The 17,482-nt window shown below is 40.8% G+C and overlaps 1 protein-coding gene across 4 annotated transcripts in view; it reads left to right on the top strand.

Moving 5' to 3' along the window:
- Positions 1–17,482, top strand: part of LOC146388024 (RNA binding protein fox-1 homolog 3-like) — a 428,590-nt gene that overhangs the window by 40,129 nt on the left and 370,979 nt on the right. For 3 of the 4 annotated variants that reach the window (XM_084925113.1, XM_084925110.1, XM_084925105.1), the window contains exon 2: positions 3,461–3,583. The exons of the other annotated variant lie outside the window; for it this stretch is intronic. The gene's annotated coding sequence lies outside the window, so the exon portion shown is untranslated. The remainder of the gene's footprint in view (positions 1–3,460; positions 3,584–17,482) is intronic. 4 annotated transcript variants of the gene reach the window in all.

Raw genomic sequence — 17,482 nt, 5'->3', positions numbered from 1 at the left:
CCAGGTTAATAGGCATCCTCCAGGGAGGGATTTGCTGGAGTTAAAGAAAGTAAGGCAGGAGGCATTTGAATTCAGTATAATAATGCGAAATACTTTAAAAACCATCTTTTCTAATCTCATTGTCACGGGCCATTTACAAGTTCTTGGTCCAAGGCTTTATGAAGTTCCCTACGCAGGCATTAAAAACTGTGAGATCCTGAGAAAGAACATTTTATTTGAGCTGGATACTCTGTACTACCGTCCAGAATTAGCCTGCCATCTGTTTCCTGCTTTACCCACAGCCAAACACTGAGCTACAAAACTTTCTCAAACTAACTGATCGAGGAACAAAGGAGAGGACAAAAGGACTCTAACTGAAGATATTGTTGGACCAAAGTCGAGCCAGGTGTCTGGATTCTGAAAGTCAGCGCGGGCAGAACAGTCTTAGTTTATAAGGGGAATGCCTCTCGTAGTGGAGTGGACCTGTGATCGATTGGGATGTGAAGTGGCTTAGCCGTACCTCGGTGTGTCAATAGCTTCACCCTCTCCCTCAACCTTGTGATAAAACAGAAGCTCGTGACGCCCAATCTCGGTGTGTTTACACCTGTAAACCTGCCCGTGCGAACGTATTTTCTTCTTAACAACTTTACTTTGTTGGTTTGTCGTCAGTTCCTCCGAAGAATCAAAACTTTTCCTTTAAGAGCATCAAGCCAGGTCGCAGGAGGAGTCAGAGGCTGAAAAGAGACGCATTAGAATGCGTTCCACAGCTCCATAGATTGAGACGAGGATTTAATTGGCTTCATATCAGGGTTAGATAGCGCCGTTGTTGACATTTGATTAGAAAAAATAAAAGAACAAGGTGACTTGATATTGCGGCGATAAGCAAAAATCCCAACTCGATCACATCGATACTTTACTCGAGTGCACGTAGGTTGCTCACCTTGTAACCAATGACAGTGGTCGCAGTGGCTCGCCTGCAGATAGACATCAGAGGTTTGCTACCGAGCGTGCTTTGTCATACATTTATTGCTGTGTGTGCACTGTCTGTTTCCCCTCAACATAGTGTTGACTTAGAGGTCAAAGCCGCGCAAAGGCATAAATTTCTGGAGCTTTTATGCCGGCCAATTCGCAACATTGTTGCCCTTCAAAACAAAGGTCACCTCTAAGCAGCACTTTATGACTTTATATCTGTTTTACAGGCAAGTTTATCACCGTGCGCTATCAGGATCTGAATCGCCTTTGTACCTTTAATTATTAAGACTTTGTTTCGGTGGAAAGGAATCGGCCCAGGCAAATCAAACAGATTTTTTTGTGCACATCTACAGATTGTTTTCAGTTCTGCTGCTATTTTTAGATCTCTCCCTGGAAGTCCTGTTCTCCTTCTGCAATTTCACCGCGGACCTCAAAGTTGAAGAAAACTTCCACTTCTGTGTAAAAGCGATTCGACCACCACTGATTGGAACTGGGTCTCCAGTTGCCAGCCAGCAGTTTTCATCAGGTTTAAGTCAAAGTGTCCAGAAAAGGTTATGCATCTGTCAGGGTAATGCTGTCAGTGTAGTGCTGCTACTGTAGCATCCAATAAGAGGTTTCTTTTATTATTATTGTTTTTTCAAACCTGCCCATTTTGCCACACGTAAATTCTTGTGAATTCGTCCAATTCCCCCAAAGGAAACTCAAATAGAAGCAATGCTGTTCCAGCGAGAACAGGACTACAAATAGCAGCCATGTTTTGATCTGGACATGTGTGAGAAAAAGGCCTGGCTAGGTAAATTGTTTTGGTTATAGAGCTGGGCAACTTTAACCATCAAATCGGGGCGATCGTGGCTCAAAGAGTTGGCAGTTCGTCTTGTAACCGGAAGGTTGCCGGTTCGAGCCCTGGCTCGGACAGTCTCGGTCGTTGTGTCCTTGGGCAAGACACTTCACCTGCCGCCTACTGGTGGTGGCCAGAGGGGCCGATGGCGCGATATGGCAGCCTCGCTTCTGTCAGTCTGTCCCAGGGCAGCTGTGGCTACAACTGTAGCTGCCTCCACCAGTGTGTGAATGTGAGAGTGAATGAATAGTGGAATTGTAAAGCGCTTTTTGGGGCCCTCAAAGCGCTATATAAATGCAATCCATTATTATTATTATTATTATTATTAAATCAACCATGTTTTGCTTTATAATTCTGAAAAGAAGGTTAACTGAAGGTTTGTAAGGTTTAAGCACCAAAAAGCAAACGACTCACCGTAAAACAGCTGATTTGTTTTTGTGCTTTGTTTTTTCCACCGGAAGCCAGAGGAGAAATATGTGATTTTAAATGAAGTTTTAGATGTTCCCCATGTTAAAACCAGTAGATGATTCATTCAGTATCATTGGCCCTTAACTCTGTAATAGCCTTCCAAATAAGATTATAAAATTTGACTCAGTCGATCTTTTTAGACTTTTTGCTTTTAAGGAGTTCATTGCTATCAAATCTATTTATTACTTTTAGTGGCTTTTCTACTTTAGCATCGTGTGATTTATCATAATTTTTCTGTTGCACTTGTGTCTGCGTTTCCTCATTTTTCCCCCAATATGAACTGTTATATACTTTTATTATTATTATTGCTATTAGATCAAATTGGGTAATATGCAACTGCCTGTTGTAATTTGGACCAGCAGATGACCACTCTTCTTACATTATCCAATTTAAAGATGAAAAAGCTTATTTCTGGGAAAACTGGTTTAAAAAAAAAATGTGGCTCCCAAATCCAGCTTTGCATGTTTTGATTCACAGAACACTTGATTTATATTCCCCATTCAGCTGTTTATAATGGCGACCACCTTTTGCAGCTACTGTACGTGTTGTTGATTACAGGTTAAGCCCTTTGTGCGAGACCTCATTGACATTACGTCTCTTTGTCTGAGCTTGTTATCTTTGTGCCCCACAGTTTGCTTAGCTCATTCCAAAACGCCACTGTATGTGTCTTTAGTTGCGACCGTATTAGTCTCCATGGAAACTCATTTTCCCAATACTTCATTGGTGCCAAATGACCCTGTACTGTTACTTAGCTTCTTGCTGCTTTGTGTGGAAGTGTTTTCTTTTGGAGATTAAACGTTCGAAGGCAAATTGAGGTCCTGCTGGTTTTATCGCCGGGGTATTGAATAAGCATACGTGAAAAATACCAAAGCGCCGTACTGTACCACATCATTTGAAAACAGATTGATGTATTTCTCTGCTTCTGAAAGGGCAGAGGGATAACAACCTGTGTAACGGCCAGTCTTGGTCCTGCACGATTTTAGCCAGAAACAGGGTGGGGAAGTCTGACTGCTGTTTAATCCTATTTTCCAAAACGTTTGACAGAAATATATTTTTATAAATTAGTAATAAAAGATGAAAAGACTTTTTCTTTAATTGGATATCCACATCGGGCTTCCTGTGCTTTTTTACGAGCTGAACAGTATTTGTTTCGGGATTCCCTCTTGAATATTTACACTCTTTCTCTCTGCAAAATGTCCTCAGATAATTGCTAGAAGGAAGCACCCAGGAAGGTCAGCCAAGAACCTCGCTGTAGGTGCCAAAGTGAAATCTACAGGACTACAATTACTTGGACAGACTGAGGCAGCAGAGCAAAGTGAATGACAGGTAGGAAATAATTCATACGAATCACCTGCTGTATTATGAATAACCACCTGCTGAGAGGACGTAGCACGGTCAGTTATCCTCAAAATTGGTTCTGAATAGCCCTTTTTGTCATTTGTTAGTAATTGCCTTATTCTCTTGATAATATAATGAAATTAACCTCCAAGAACATTCCCTCCTTATGGCATTTACGAGACAAGGTTGAAGTTGACATAGCAGCAGTCGCACAATTATATTTAGATTATTCAGCTGTTATTTGGCTTCGTCTTTTGATGTCGACACATTAGAGGAGCTCTTTTCACTGCCACTCATAGCTCGTAATCTTCACCAAAACATACAGTGTTGAATCCTGCACGAAGGGCATTCTTCAAGAAATTCAGGATCACTCACATCTCTCTTCTGTTTGGGGTACATCTGACCTTGTAGTGAATAGACATAAAAGGCTGTCAGTCAAACCGTCATGCCGTCTTTGTTTCCTTGTGTTTGTCATTCTCCAGAGGAGTCAAGCAGCTACTGACTAATCTAGTGATTCTATGCTTCTGGCAAAATGCTTCTACGTCCTTCTCTCTGCCGAACTCGGCGACTGCCTCGGGGAAAGGTGGAAAGAAGGTGAAGGAAAAAAAAAGTTTGGGAACAGTGTTTGAATGGTTATAGAGTGTAATCAAGGCCAGCAGCTAGTTAATGTTCAGTTTTCTGAAGCACTTAACATTCTGACCTTAAAGAGACTTTGTCAAAGTTTAGGAACAAAGAATCTGTGCTGGTAAAGAAAAAAGGAATTTCAGCTATCACGCACTTCATTCTTCAAAGGGTAGAAAACCTGAGGACAAAAGCCTCGGGCCTCTGATTGGGCCCCACCACTGCTAACTGTTGAGATGAAACCAACCGGGCTCCTGTGTGTTAGGCAACTGGAAAATATCACGCTGTACGTCCTACAAATGTTCTACAAAATATTTCACAGCATCTTTTGTTTTTTCTGTATTTCCCACTAGTAGATATTTGAGCTGCATGCCAGTTTACAAATTTTAACATTTTTGAAGTCACATCGTGCCATCAAATGAATTTCAGTTAGGAACCAAAAACTTGTCAAGTCGCTCGCCGCGTTCTCTCCCACTGAGAAGCTTCGACATCAAAGTTCATTTTTACTAATCACGTGCACATATCAGCACAAAGATCAGGAATTCATTTTAACTTTAGCCTCATCCTGTGTTTGCAGTCTTAGCATCACTACACATGTGACATAGTACCACTTTAGTGCAGTTAGATTTTTAAACGTTTTAAATAATGTGAGATTTAAATCTAAATGCAGCTGTCACCTCACCAAAAATATCCAAGGCAAGCCGACTGATTGAAGACATTCACGATGTTAAGTGAAGCGTAGTGTTAGTTAAGTCTAGAGAGCCCACAATCCCGGAGCACCAGCTGATCATAGTGTCGATATCATTAGTATCTGCCTTTAAAGCTGCTTCAGCTTTCCTGTTGTTTGTCACCTGCAAGCCACTTTGCAACCCAGCTCCTCTTGCATTATCACATGTGTTGACACTGATGAGCCAAACTGGCAAACAGGAATACCTGACTGAACTATATTTGCTGTGATTATAGGCAAAAGTATTGGTGCACCTGCAGATTACACTTACAGGAGCTTCATTCTAAATCATAGGCATTCATATGGGGTTGGTTCGCTTTTTGCAGCTAGGTAGGCTTTCTGTAGGATTTTGGAGCGTGCCCGTGGAAATCTTTGTTTATTCATCCAGATGAGCATTTGTAAGGTTAGACAAGGAGGGGGCGTGGCTCGCAATCTCTGTTCTAGTTTATTTCAGCGGCGTTCGAGGTTGAGGTCAGTGCTCTCTTTGGACCAGTCAAGTTCCTCCATAACACACTTATAACCTAGCTTTAATGGACCTTGTTTCTGCCTTGCTGGAACTGAAAAGGGCCTTATGCAAACTGTTCCCGCACAGCTGGAAGCATAGTTGTCTAAAATGTCACGGTAAACTGAAGCATCAAGGTTTCCTTTCACTAGAATTAAAGGGTCCAGGTCAACCCTTGAAAAACAACCCAGTGGTCACCAAACGCGGATTGGTCCATCGGACCAGCAGATAGAGAAAGATGATTCCTCACGCTACAGAACATGCCTCCTCTGCTCCACAGCCCACTGATGGCATGCTTTACACCACTCCATGTGATGTTTGGCATTGTGCTTAGCGATGCAAGGCTTGCATGTAACTGCTCACCCGTGGAAAGTCATACCATGAAGCTCCCGTGCTCCTAGTTTTTGTGCTGATGTTGATGCCAGAGGAGGTTTGGAGCTCTGAAGTTGTTCAATTAGCAGTTGGCGACCGTGTTATCTAACTTCACATGGTCTACCGCTTCATTGCTGAGTTGCTGTGGTTCCTAAATGCTCTGCAGCAATTCCTCTTACAGCTGGTTGTGGAAAATCTAAGAGAATCAGAATCAGAAAGGGTTTTATTGCCAAATGTTGAGCAGGTTTACAACATTAGGAAATTGCTGCGGTGCTTCAGTGCAGACATACTGTCATAAATTACGCTTAAATAGACATGAAAATAAAAATAAGAATTAAAAGAGGGTAAAGATTTCACTAACTGACTAACTGGGATCCAAGTAAAGTGCCAAACTTGAACTCATTCTTTTAAAAATGTCCATAAAGGCAGGTGATGATTAAATATACCTATGGCAATGGGAGTGGAAACACCTGGAATCAAAGATTAGGAGGTGTGGCCCAACGCTTACATTTATACTGTATCTATGTAATAAATAAAAGTGTCAGATTTCACTGTGATACTGTATGTTAACAGTTAAAACTTGCCGGTTTGTGTTTCAGTCCATTGACATCTCCTGTGTGTTGCTTCAGATGTGTCTGCATGCTGTTGACCGCAGTGGTTAGGGGAATTTCAGACGTTTGTCCATCTAAACACCAGCTGGTCTGAGTTTGACTGACTCAGACCCTCAGCAGAACATCAAACATCGGAGTATCTCACTACTTGGCTCCGTTTCACATGAACAGATCAAGGCTACCACAATGTTTTCATTCCAGTGGAAATGTCACATCATTTCAAAGAGAACTTCTGTTTTATTTATAGCTATCACCCTTTTAGTTTTGACTGCCTAATATGGACCTGGAAAAGCTCTAACCAAGCTAGCAAAAAGCAAAAGGGCCTTGCCTGCAAGAGGTATAGCGCACAAGTAGTTGTTTTGCAGGAGAAAATGTGGAATTTTGACATGAAAATACGTATAAGTGTGAATACCTGAGGCAATATTACATTTTTTTCTGTATCTGGGCAATTTCTGTGCAAACCATTGTATTTCAAGCTGTGCTGAGAGCCGTATAAAGCACAAACCTGTGCACAGAAACCACTGCTTTGTGACAAATATTGTTGGTTTTTTGGTGCATTGATGGCTTGCAGATTGTAGTAATGATCAGGTGAGTGAGAAATTGGTCAGGATAAAGTTGTTCACTCCATATTTGGAGATAAAAAAAAGATTTTATCTGCACTTCTTCTGTTGCAGAACAAATTTGATATCTTTTGCCCTTCCTCTCCTGTTCTGATAAGAGCTGTTCTCTACATTCATAATGGATTTGTTACTTTAGGAGATGTTATGAGGGCTCTTTAAAAAAGAAACAAGAATATTTCACATCCCAACAAAGCCTGGAAGCCTTAAGTAGATATCTGGATTGTATATTGTAATATTGCACGGTTTCCTGAAATTAGATTCTTGTTAAAATGAGGAGGACAATGCTATTAGGTTTTGTGCTTTACTAGCTAAGAAAAAGCTAAATAGTGTAGAGTGTAGCAATGAGCAAGTCCAGTTAGCAAAAGTTAAAAATAATGATCATTTCATCTGTTGGGTTCTCTCCAGGTATTCCAGCTTTCTCCTGCAGTCCAACGACATGCAGGCAGTTGAATTAGGTTAACTGGTGTTCCTAAATTGTCCAAAAGTGTGAATGTGAATGGTTGTCTGTGTCTCTGTGCTCGCCCTGCCACAGGCTGGCGATCTGTTTGGGGCGTCAGATGTCGCTCACCCTATAGTAGCCCTCCCGCAACCTTGAATTGGACGAGAATTGATTGATGGATGATTATAAAACTGATGTCCAATTCCTTCCCTGACTTTTCCACATTTATCTAAAATATTTTTAGCACGCTGTCCTGAGAATATTGTTGAAGGAAAGATAGTAACAGGAAGAAAATCTGGTGTTTATAACTTATGATTATTCAAAACTGGAGAAGTCAAGTGTCCTAGTGTCTCTGTTTGCACTTGGACTGAGCGTGGACTACTGAAACAGAAGAAAGAGACTTTAGCTCCTTTTATGAAAGAAATCTTATATGGAAGCAAACTGCCTAATTGATGGCTACTATACTGGCATCTAATTTAACCATAATACTATTCAAAAGGAAGCATCCATCTAGCCATGAGGAGTGCCTCTTGCTCATGACTCTGTGTCAGGAATATTGAAAATATTGATGGTGGCACCCTCTCGGCTGAGCTGTAAGTTGGCTGCATGCTTCCTTCGGTTGCCAAGTGTAGTCTGGTTAAAACTAAAAGGTTCCTACACGAAACACAGCACAACAACAAGGTTTGTGGATTTCATTTGAAGGATCTGATCACGATTTCTGGAAACAGATATCGTTGCTGAGTTTTTCAAATGGCACACAGCACGAGCCATTTAGCTGCTATAGATTGATGGAAAGGCAGACATCTCTCGAGCCAATATATCCAAAAGTAGAGATGCGAAAACAATCGAGATGACTAAATAGCATTACAGGCCGGAGGAGACAGTTTAGTTGTTGTAAGGGGGAGCGCTCCCTTATATGGGATGTCTAGGTTTGCTTTATTTAGCCAGCACAACTATTACTTGTGAATAGTTTCAGGTGCTTAAACTACCTCACACAAACTTGAAAATGGCATCGAAGAAAAAAGAGTCATTTAAAAGGACTCTTTGATGTAATTCTTTGGTCAAATAATACCCTCGCATTTTGACTCTGTGCACTCTGTAGAGCTGCGGTTTGAATTTTCTCTCAGTTGTATTTAAGCTCCTTGCTTGCGCGTTAACCTTTCCATTCATCTGAGCTAGCGTTGCTCACGCTGACACCCTTTTATGTTCGTCCAACAACTCTCTCATGATGGAGGAAATGACCTAGCGCTGTTCAAAACAGAAAAATTACTAGTTCATTAACTGTCTGGCAGCAGGAGCACTTTGTAAACTCGATAACGCTCTCAAAACTAGCAGCTGTGATACCTCGTCTAATTATGTTTGACCTCATCCGCTGTTATTCTCAGCCTATTACAGAACCAGGACTGGACTGCAGGAATGACTAGCATCTTCCTCCAGGGCTCTGCTTGTTGTTTGTAGTAGTATGGCTGGTGCCACACCCCATATATCTCTGTTCCTAATTACACATGGCTGGGATGAGAAATTAACATGGGGCACATCATAAAAAGATTAATAACAGAGCTAATACAATTACATTAGAGTGATTAAAAAAGGTTAAATATGTGATCTATTACATTGATCTTAAATACATTCAGACTTAATTTAATTTAACAGTTCTATAATGCTGTAGTTAAAATATGTCCTATTAGTGTTTGGAGCCTGCATGTGTAACGATTAATTACTGAATAATTGTTCCTACATTTCAACACTGGCGGGCTCTGAAGGGTGATTTATTTTCTTCAGTGGCTGTACAGAGATAGGGCTTAATTACAGTGGATAGCCTTATCTCCCCTCTCTAATCCGCTCTTTGGAGTCTCTCGCGTTCACGCCATCTAGTCGTCGATACCATCAGACTGTTGGCAGAGCCAGACAGAGAAAGTGATCCCCAATTTCTCTGTCACATTAAAGCTTATTCATGAAGTCTCCACTGTGAACCTTAAGAACTCCAAAGCGGGAGGAAAGAAGAGTCGCTGAGTACTGAAAACCTCACCCCCCCGGTCTGAGGTCATCACCAGCTGGCACATTACCCACTTGTGCTGTTTGTGTCAGCTGGATTGACTGAAAAATGTGTGGTCAAATCTGATCAGATAATGGGCTGAGTTTCTTGCCAGGAGCAATTTGTTGCAGATATTCTTGCACTAATGCATCCAATTTGACTGTTTACCACCTCACTGTGAGCAGAAAACTGTGAGTCTCTGCTGTTTAGTGCGACGTCGACCAAGTGCAGGCAGATAAATGTCTGTTTTGAATTTTTGCTGATCGCTGGTTTCGCTTGATAATTCACAATTAACTGTATTAGATCTCTATTAGAGGGACTAGCTGTTTAATTATTGTAGCTTGATGGAAGATTTCCAGCACACTAATAGTTGCATATATTAAATTAACTTGGAATGAGTGGAAATTTGGCAGTTCAGGCAGACTGCGTTTCAAAATGCCAGAAAGGATTGCGATCAGCTGAGGTGTCTGAGCTGCAGTGATGTAAGACTCGTGATAGACCCCTGCAATAAAACAAAAAAAGAAAATTGGAGTCAGTGAAATTATATAAAGGGTATATCATTCCTATAAATCCTGCACTAGCACTGAGCAGTTATACAGGGCATAAATCACAGATGCTAAATTACCCGGTAGCATCGGGGATAGATGCAATCTCTCGCTCTCAACATGCTTTGTTTTGCTATCTGCATACATTTGAACATACATAATATATTTATGATCCTTGACTGCACAGTTATTTCTTCTAAGAAATATTAGATTACGTCATTATTATAGGGCTAAAGTTGACTATCGGTTAACTTTTTGATCTTTTTTCTTCAGTTTGTTTCCTGTTTTGTTCTTAAAATATAGAGAAAATGTGAATCGGCCACACAGTTGAAGGGAGCGTCTTCAAAGTAGAGATCAGTTTTCACTGATGTTGCAATAGTTGTAGCTTTATCAGCTTCGGTATCTTGCTGGGAAACCTTGGGTCACACACGTTACTTAGCCCTCGGTGATTGTATTCCTCCTCGCCCACCAGCACAAATGGCCAAACCAAACTCCAACGACTGTACAGGAATGATTTCAGGAATATGCTTTGAGTGTTGAGCCGGCCTCTGAACTCAATCCCAGTCCCACAGAGCATCTGCAGAATGTCCCAGACTATCCATGGCTTCCTGCAGATACCAAGCTGATTTTCCTTCTTCTTTCTGTGGAAGTTCAGGAGAAGCTCAGTATGCTCATTTCTCATGAGGATGGCAGGAGAGGCTGGATGATCGTCTGCGCCATCAGTGCTCGAGTGTGCTGATGTTTGTCAGAGTGGCAGATATCAGAGCTCGTGGATAGTCTATCATCCCAATCTTCAGAGTCACCTCCGTATCCGTTGTTTCCACTGACCGCAGAGGAAAAATGTCAAACCGAATGCACCTCCGATTCCACCGTTCCAGGCACAGCGACAGCTCTACCTGAAACTGACACAACTTCCAGTGCAAATAGACAAGCGAGCTGACTAATTAGAGCAGAGATCCAACACAAATGTTTAATGAAGAGATAATATATTAACACACCGAATCCTGGAGTAATAAGACTACTTTGTCATTTATCTTTTTGTCTTGAAAATGAAACTTTTCCCCGTGCATGTTAAAAGTGTAGACTCACTAATGGGAGTTTGTAATGGAAGTTTTAATAAGTTAAGTTTTCTTTTTACTAGCTGCGGTGTGATTTTCACGCTTTCATGATAAAGTACTCTTCCACTGGTTTTCATTTAGGCGTAAAAGATTAATCAATTTTAAGGCACATTAAGCTCATTTGCTGCTTTTTTTACATTCCATATATTTTCTAAAGATAATTCTGTCGTTAAGCCACCTAGATAACTTTGCTGTTTTTGATTTGATGGTTGTAGATTTGAAAGAAATCCCGTATTTCTGTCACACTCATTAATTCTTACCGCACATATTTTGGAATAATATTTCCTGTGATAAATGAGGAAATTAAATTCTTATTTTTCTAATAATGGAATTTATAATAATGTCCATTAATGTGGGTCCAGCCGATCTTCTATGACTATGTGCAAACAGCGCAAGCATAATACTGTCAGAGAATGATGAATCCACATGAATTCATATTTCGATATTCCAGCCTAGTACGACTAAGTCTTTGTGGTAGCTCCAGGTTTTTCCTTCTGCTGGATTCTTATTCTTCTATCACGGAGCGATGTCCTGACATTTTTATTTTAGAATTTGCTGTAATAACTCAAAATTCATTGCTCCATCAGTGATTTCAAGGCATCCTGGCCCGCAAGCAGCAAAACTGGCCCAAACCACAATACTACCACCATCATGTTTCACAGATGGGATAAGCTTCTTATCCAGGAATGCAGCGCTTTCCTTTCCCCAAACATAATGCTTCTCTTATAAACCAAAAGTTTTATTTTGGTCTAATCCGTCCACAGAACAAACAGCCTTCAAGCAGCCTTCTGGTTTGTCCGCGTGATCTTCAGCAGACTGCAGATGAGGAGCAGCGCTCTTTTTTAAGAGCAGCTGCTTTTACCTCGCAGCCATTGTTATCCTGTTGCTCGGCGTTACCCTGATGGTGGACCCGTGAAAGTGTGAGAGAAGCGTTTAGCTGCTTAGGAGTTACCCCGGGTTCCTCTGTGACCTTGCAGACTATTACACACCTTGCTCTTGGGTTTATCTTTATTGGTAGACAACTGCTGGAAGAGCTAACGGCACTCCTGAATTTCTTTCATTTGTACACAGTCGGTCTGACTGTGGATTGATGGCATCCTTACGCTTCACAGATGGATTGATAACCTTTTCCTGCCTGATGAGCATCAACAACTCGTTTTCTGAATTCTTTAGAAAGTCCATTTGTTCATGCCATAATTCCACAAATGTGTGTTTTAAAGATAAGACTTCTTTTGAATAACATGAACACCTGCTTGTCATCCTAATTACTAGAAAAATACATTTATTTTTTTTTAAGCATCTCACAGCTAATTGCTACATTAATGGTGTTGGTCATTAACTTTGATTCTCATCCTTTCCTCGTCGTATTGTAATTCTAGGCCTAATTTTTGATCAAATATTACCAAACAGTAATGCGAACATCCTCGTTCCTAAAATGCAATCAGTATTCAAAGGAGGGAGCTGATTTGTGCTAACTGAATACTATATGTCAGCACCTGATGTTATGGTGATGGTAATAGCACTGTCAAGTTTGACAATGTGGAGAAAGCAATACCGTCATTCCCCATATTCACTTTTGAAAATCTCATTTTGCTTTCATCTCTTCACTAACACAGAGCTGTCAACATATAATTCAATGAGTGTCACCACTGCGCTTGAACATTTTCTTTATCTCTCTTGCCAAAGCTGCTCGTACCATCCGGCATGACTTTACTTTCTGTTGTGTTTAAAATGTGTTGTGGCCACTTTGGTTGTGATTGTAGTTAATTAGAATGTGATAGGCAATCTCATCTTTTGTAGAGCTTTTGCTAAAGGTCTCGGATTGTGGGGGACATTTGATCTGAATGTGGTGTTTTGATGTTTACAGCAATACCGCCACGTAACGGCCGCCTTCATTCAAGCTTGTGGATGGAATGGGCTGTCAGAATAGAGGAAATTGAAACCAGTCAGTATCTTGGGCATTGTGAGAACACTGTTCAAAACACAAACACCACCTAAACCCCCTTGAAAGGATGTATACCGCACCGCACATACCTAACACTGATTTGAACGCACCTGAAGAAGAAGCGGCCATTTAAAGGGTTTCAACCACAGTTGAGATGAGCTTGGCTGAAACTGATCCCAGCAACAAACTGCCAACAAATCCCCCAAAAGACCAAACCAGGCGATAAATTTAATCTTGTTGGCTAATAATTTCTCTGTTGTCTAATAAAGCCTACAGCACCACTGTAGTCCAAAATCTATTACTGTAAATCTTCTAGGTGGTGTATTTTCACAAAAACATTCACTGTAGTTTGAATTGATTACTTTGAATGTACATATTTGCCATAATCCGTTGCTCCCAAGCAGTAACTTAGGTGGAAGAATAAAACCAACACATTACCTCACTGAGTCAGTTCCCAAAGATTCCTCCCACAGTCCAAAGACAGTTAGTGGGGATAGGTTAATTGGAAAATTGCCCACGGAGTGAATGTGAGTGCGAATGGTTGTCTGTGTCAGCCCTGCAACAGACTGGCAACTTGTCCAGGGTGCACTCTGCCTCTCCTCAAGATCCAAAGCATTTATTGTCATGTGTACAAAGAAAAAGCATTTCTCTGTACAATGAAATTCTTTCTCTGCTGTCCACACGCAGATGCCGGTTAATATGTACAAATAGCATTGATAAATAAGTAGAGGCCAAAAAAAATGAAGTGTTAATTAGATCTATGTGCAAAAAAAATGTGCAAAAGAGCTATGAGCTTAATATGCTAGTTTAATATGTGAGATGACCTGATGTGCAAAAATTATTATCACTGTAAGACAGCTGGGATAGGCTCTAGCGCCCCCCACGACCCTGAAAAAGAATAAGCAGAAGCGGATGGATGGATGCATGGATGCATGGATGGATGCATGGATGCATGGATGCATGGATGGATGGATGGATGCAGGGATTGATGCATAGGTGGATGGATGCATGCATGGATGGATGGATGCATGGATGGATGCATGGATGGATGGATGCATGGATGGATGGATGGATGGACAGCATCCGGGTACAAAGAAATCAGTTTTGGTCTTCATAGCTACGGTTACACATTGGTCCACAGATCCACTCTGGTGTTGTACACATGCAAAGTTTTACAAGATCAAATGTGTCATTGAACAAAGATTTATGTTCCCGACTATTTTTTTTTTAACTACATTAGCAATTGCATGCTATTAAAGCGAGAAGCGGAGGCGTCAAATGTGCTATATAGTCATATCAGGAAATCAGTTTTGTCAGTAAAATGACAGCATTAGAAGAAAAGGCATCATTTTCTACTATTTATTCTTTCTGAGCTGGGATTTATTACACAACAGGAATGCAGACTTAATGGGCGACATGTGAGCGGCACAGATACTGCAAGCCTGGAGCCAACGCGGCCAGTGTGAACTTTGACCTGGGATTGTTTGTCACCTGCTGTTTTCAAAGTAGAGCGTTAGCTTTGAAACTATGGAGAGACGGACAAAGACTCTCTCGCCTTTTCATGGGATTTGCTGACTGCATAGAAACGGCACCAATCCGTCCAAAAGCAGACATCAGTTAATAAAATCCTTTTTCAGATAGGCATTTTTTAATCTTCAGACAGGATTTGAGTCATCTGTTTAATCTGTTTCTCTGTAAAATGCCAATTTTTTTGTCTTCTCCCCTTCTTTGCCAGAGATCTAAAGATTCTACCGGATCATTTACATACAAAAGGATGATCCCTCTTTCTCAGACCTACAAGTGATGGGAATTATCCGGTGTAGTGCTGCTTGTGTTGTTGACTTGTTTTACGATAAGACGTGTGAACAACACTTCAGTTGTTTCCAAGCAGGCCGACACCGCAGTCATTTTCATCAGCACTCTTGTTCAGGTAATGTTCCTTCAGGCTCGCTGATTTCAGGGCTTATCTTGTTAAGAGCCCCCTGCTTCGCCACAGATCTGCTCGGCTGTCAGAGCCGGGGCCCACACATTTCGGGACTATTATTGGTGATTGTAGGATGACACTAATTAAAGTCATTGATGTTTAAAATCAAGCTCCGCACGTCTCGCTTGTTTTGTCACAAAAAGCTCCGATAGCTTCTCAACGTGGCCCCGTCATGTAAGCTATCATGCTATTTGTTTTCAAGCCATGTGGAGAAACTAGCACGTGTGTGTCACCTCATTAAAAAAAAAGCACACACCTCAAGATGGGAGAGAGCTCTGCTTGAGGTGTTTACATTTCGTTTTTAGCACTGGGCTCAGGCTCACTGAGTCTAAATTTAATCTAATATTTATAATAATGGAGCAAAACCAAAAACTCAGACTATTTATACCGCGACTTCCTTCTCCCCCAACTGACTCCAGTGACATAATTTGTGCTAGATTCATTATTTGAAATGCTAAGTGGTATACAAAGTCAGATTCCTAACATATTCAGTCTGTGAAAACTGAGTTGAATGTGCAACTCTCTCAAGTGTTTATGGTAAATAATATTGGTGTTATAATACCTCATATTTTCCATCTCTTTGAATATCTGGCAAGAGGGCCTCTATAAAGTCTGTACAAGTCTATAAATAATGTTCACAGCATATGAATCCAATAAGAGTGAATTAAGGCTGTTAAGTAAGGTTGTTTTCAAATATTGCTTAATCCTTGGACGTTTCCAAACCCAAATAGTTGCTGTATTTACTTTTTATTACAGTAAATCAGTGCTTTCTAAATGGTAATGCAGTACTTATTATTACTAGTATTAATTAGTATTAATTACTCAGAGAAAGTGTGTGTTACACTGCTCGTTGCATTATATATTACACTATAAATGCACAGTTAACAATATAAATTGAGGCTACAATTTCATGCACCAACACAAACATGAAGAGGTAGAAATGGATGCTGGAAGCTTATCACTGGCTTTGTTTTGCTGTTTAGTGTCTGGCTGCTGGGCTGAGGTCAGCATACAGTCAACACTAACATCCCTCTGGTTTCTTGGCTAGCTTAGTGTTAGCATGCTATCTGCGCAGGTGTTTGCAAAGTTGTGTTAGCAGTACAATGCATTTGTTTCTATCCTTGAGGCAGTTTGCACTTTTCCTTTGTAGTCTTGTCCTTGTTTAATAAAAATAAAAGTAGTGTCTGCATCTCTGCTGTGGACTGCTCCATCATGTTCCCTTTTCCAACACATGAACTGAAATCAGCTGATTGTAGCAGGGCGCCTGGACTCCACCCAGCGTCCAGACAACTTAGAACTTTTGTTCTGTAACAATAAATTGTTACATCGTTACATGACTTATGTGATGTTATTAAAGTAACATTTTATTGTAACAATATACGCAATTACATCTAGCACTGATTGTGTCAAAATTGCCAACCTTCTTTCTATCCACTGATTTAAATAGCTGGTAACTGGAGCTTTTTTTTTCTTTTTCTGTTTTTGTGGTAACTTGAGCTCCCAGCGCTTCATCTTTACCATCAGTTTTAGTCTTGAAAATATCTACTGATGGACACTGGACAAACCAATGAAAAGGAGAAGGTGGTTTTTGGCTCCCTAACCTGTCAGCCTTGCAGATTTAATCAGCGACTTGTTTTTGAGAAATTTGACAGGTTTGCCAAAGTAGCTTCTGTGCTTTGTATTTTTGGTTTGGAAACCTGAAGCACACGGAGGACAGGCAGTGACTTGCCCTTACATCTAATCAAGTGCAGAAAGGTACATAATGGTCTTGCTGAAGGAGAGCGTGTCAATTATTCATCAGCTGGCTCTGGCCTGTGAATTTAATCTTTGTTTTACAGTATTTTCAGTTATTTCATGTGTTCTGTAAACTGTGCTGGCATTCAGGAAAAAGGTGCGCCTGCCTCTGCAGAAAATGAAAGAAATACATTTATTAAACAAAAGCTCAAATCAAATATCAAAGATTGGCAGACTTTGAGAACCTCTTTTATTTGATAATGATCCAGTATCCAGTGCGGAGACAACAGCAGCTTTTTAAAAAAATGTATTTATTATATTTTCATACCCTTTAAAAAAAAAATTCATATATGTTTGACATCTAGTTTTGGGTTACCCATGTAGATATAGCTTGGACATATACACCATTCAGTGACAATATTAAAACCACCTGTATAATATTAGGTAGATCTCCAAAACAGACTCTGTTGGATGTTGTACACAACATCTGGAGGTATCCTGGGGTGTCTGGCACCAGGACTGAAGATCCTCTGGGTCCTGAGGGTTTCTGTGAACCAGCTTTGTACTGGTGCATCCCACAGGCGCACGGATTAGCAACCGGGGGGGTTTGGAGGCTAGGTACGCCTACCGGTTA

The sequence above is a fragment of the Perissodus microlepis genome, chromosome 4, assembly GCF_051167445.1.
Source record: "Perissodus microlepis isolate ML-2025 ecotype Zambia chromosome 4, ASM5116744v1, whole genome shotgun sequence".
Lineage (NCBI taxonomy): Eukaryota > Metazoa > Chordata > Actinopteri > Cichliformes > Cichlidae > Perissodus > Perissodus microlepis.
Note: the sequence above shows the minus strand (reverse complement) of the source record. Positions and strands in the feature narration are given on the sequence as shown.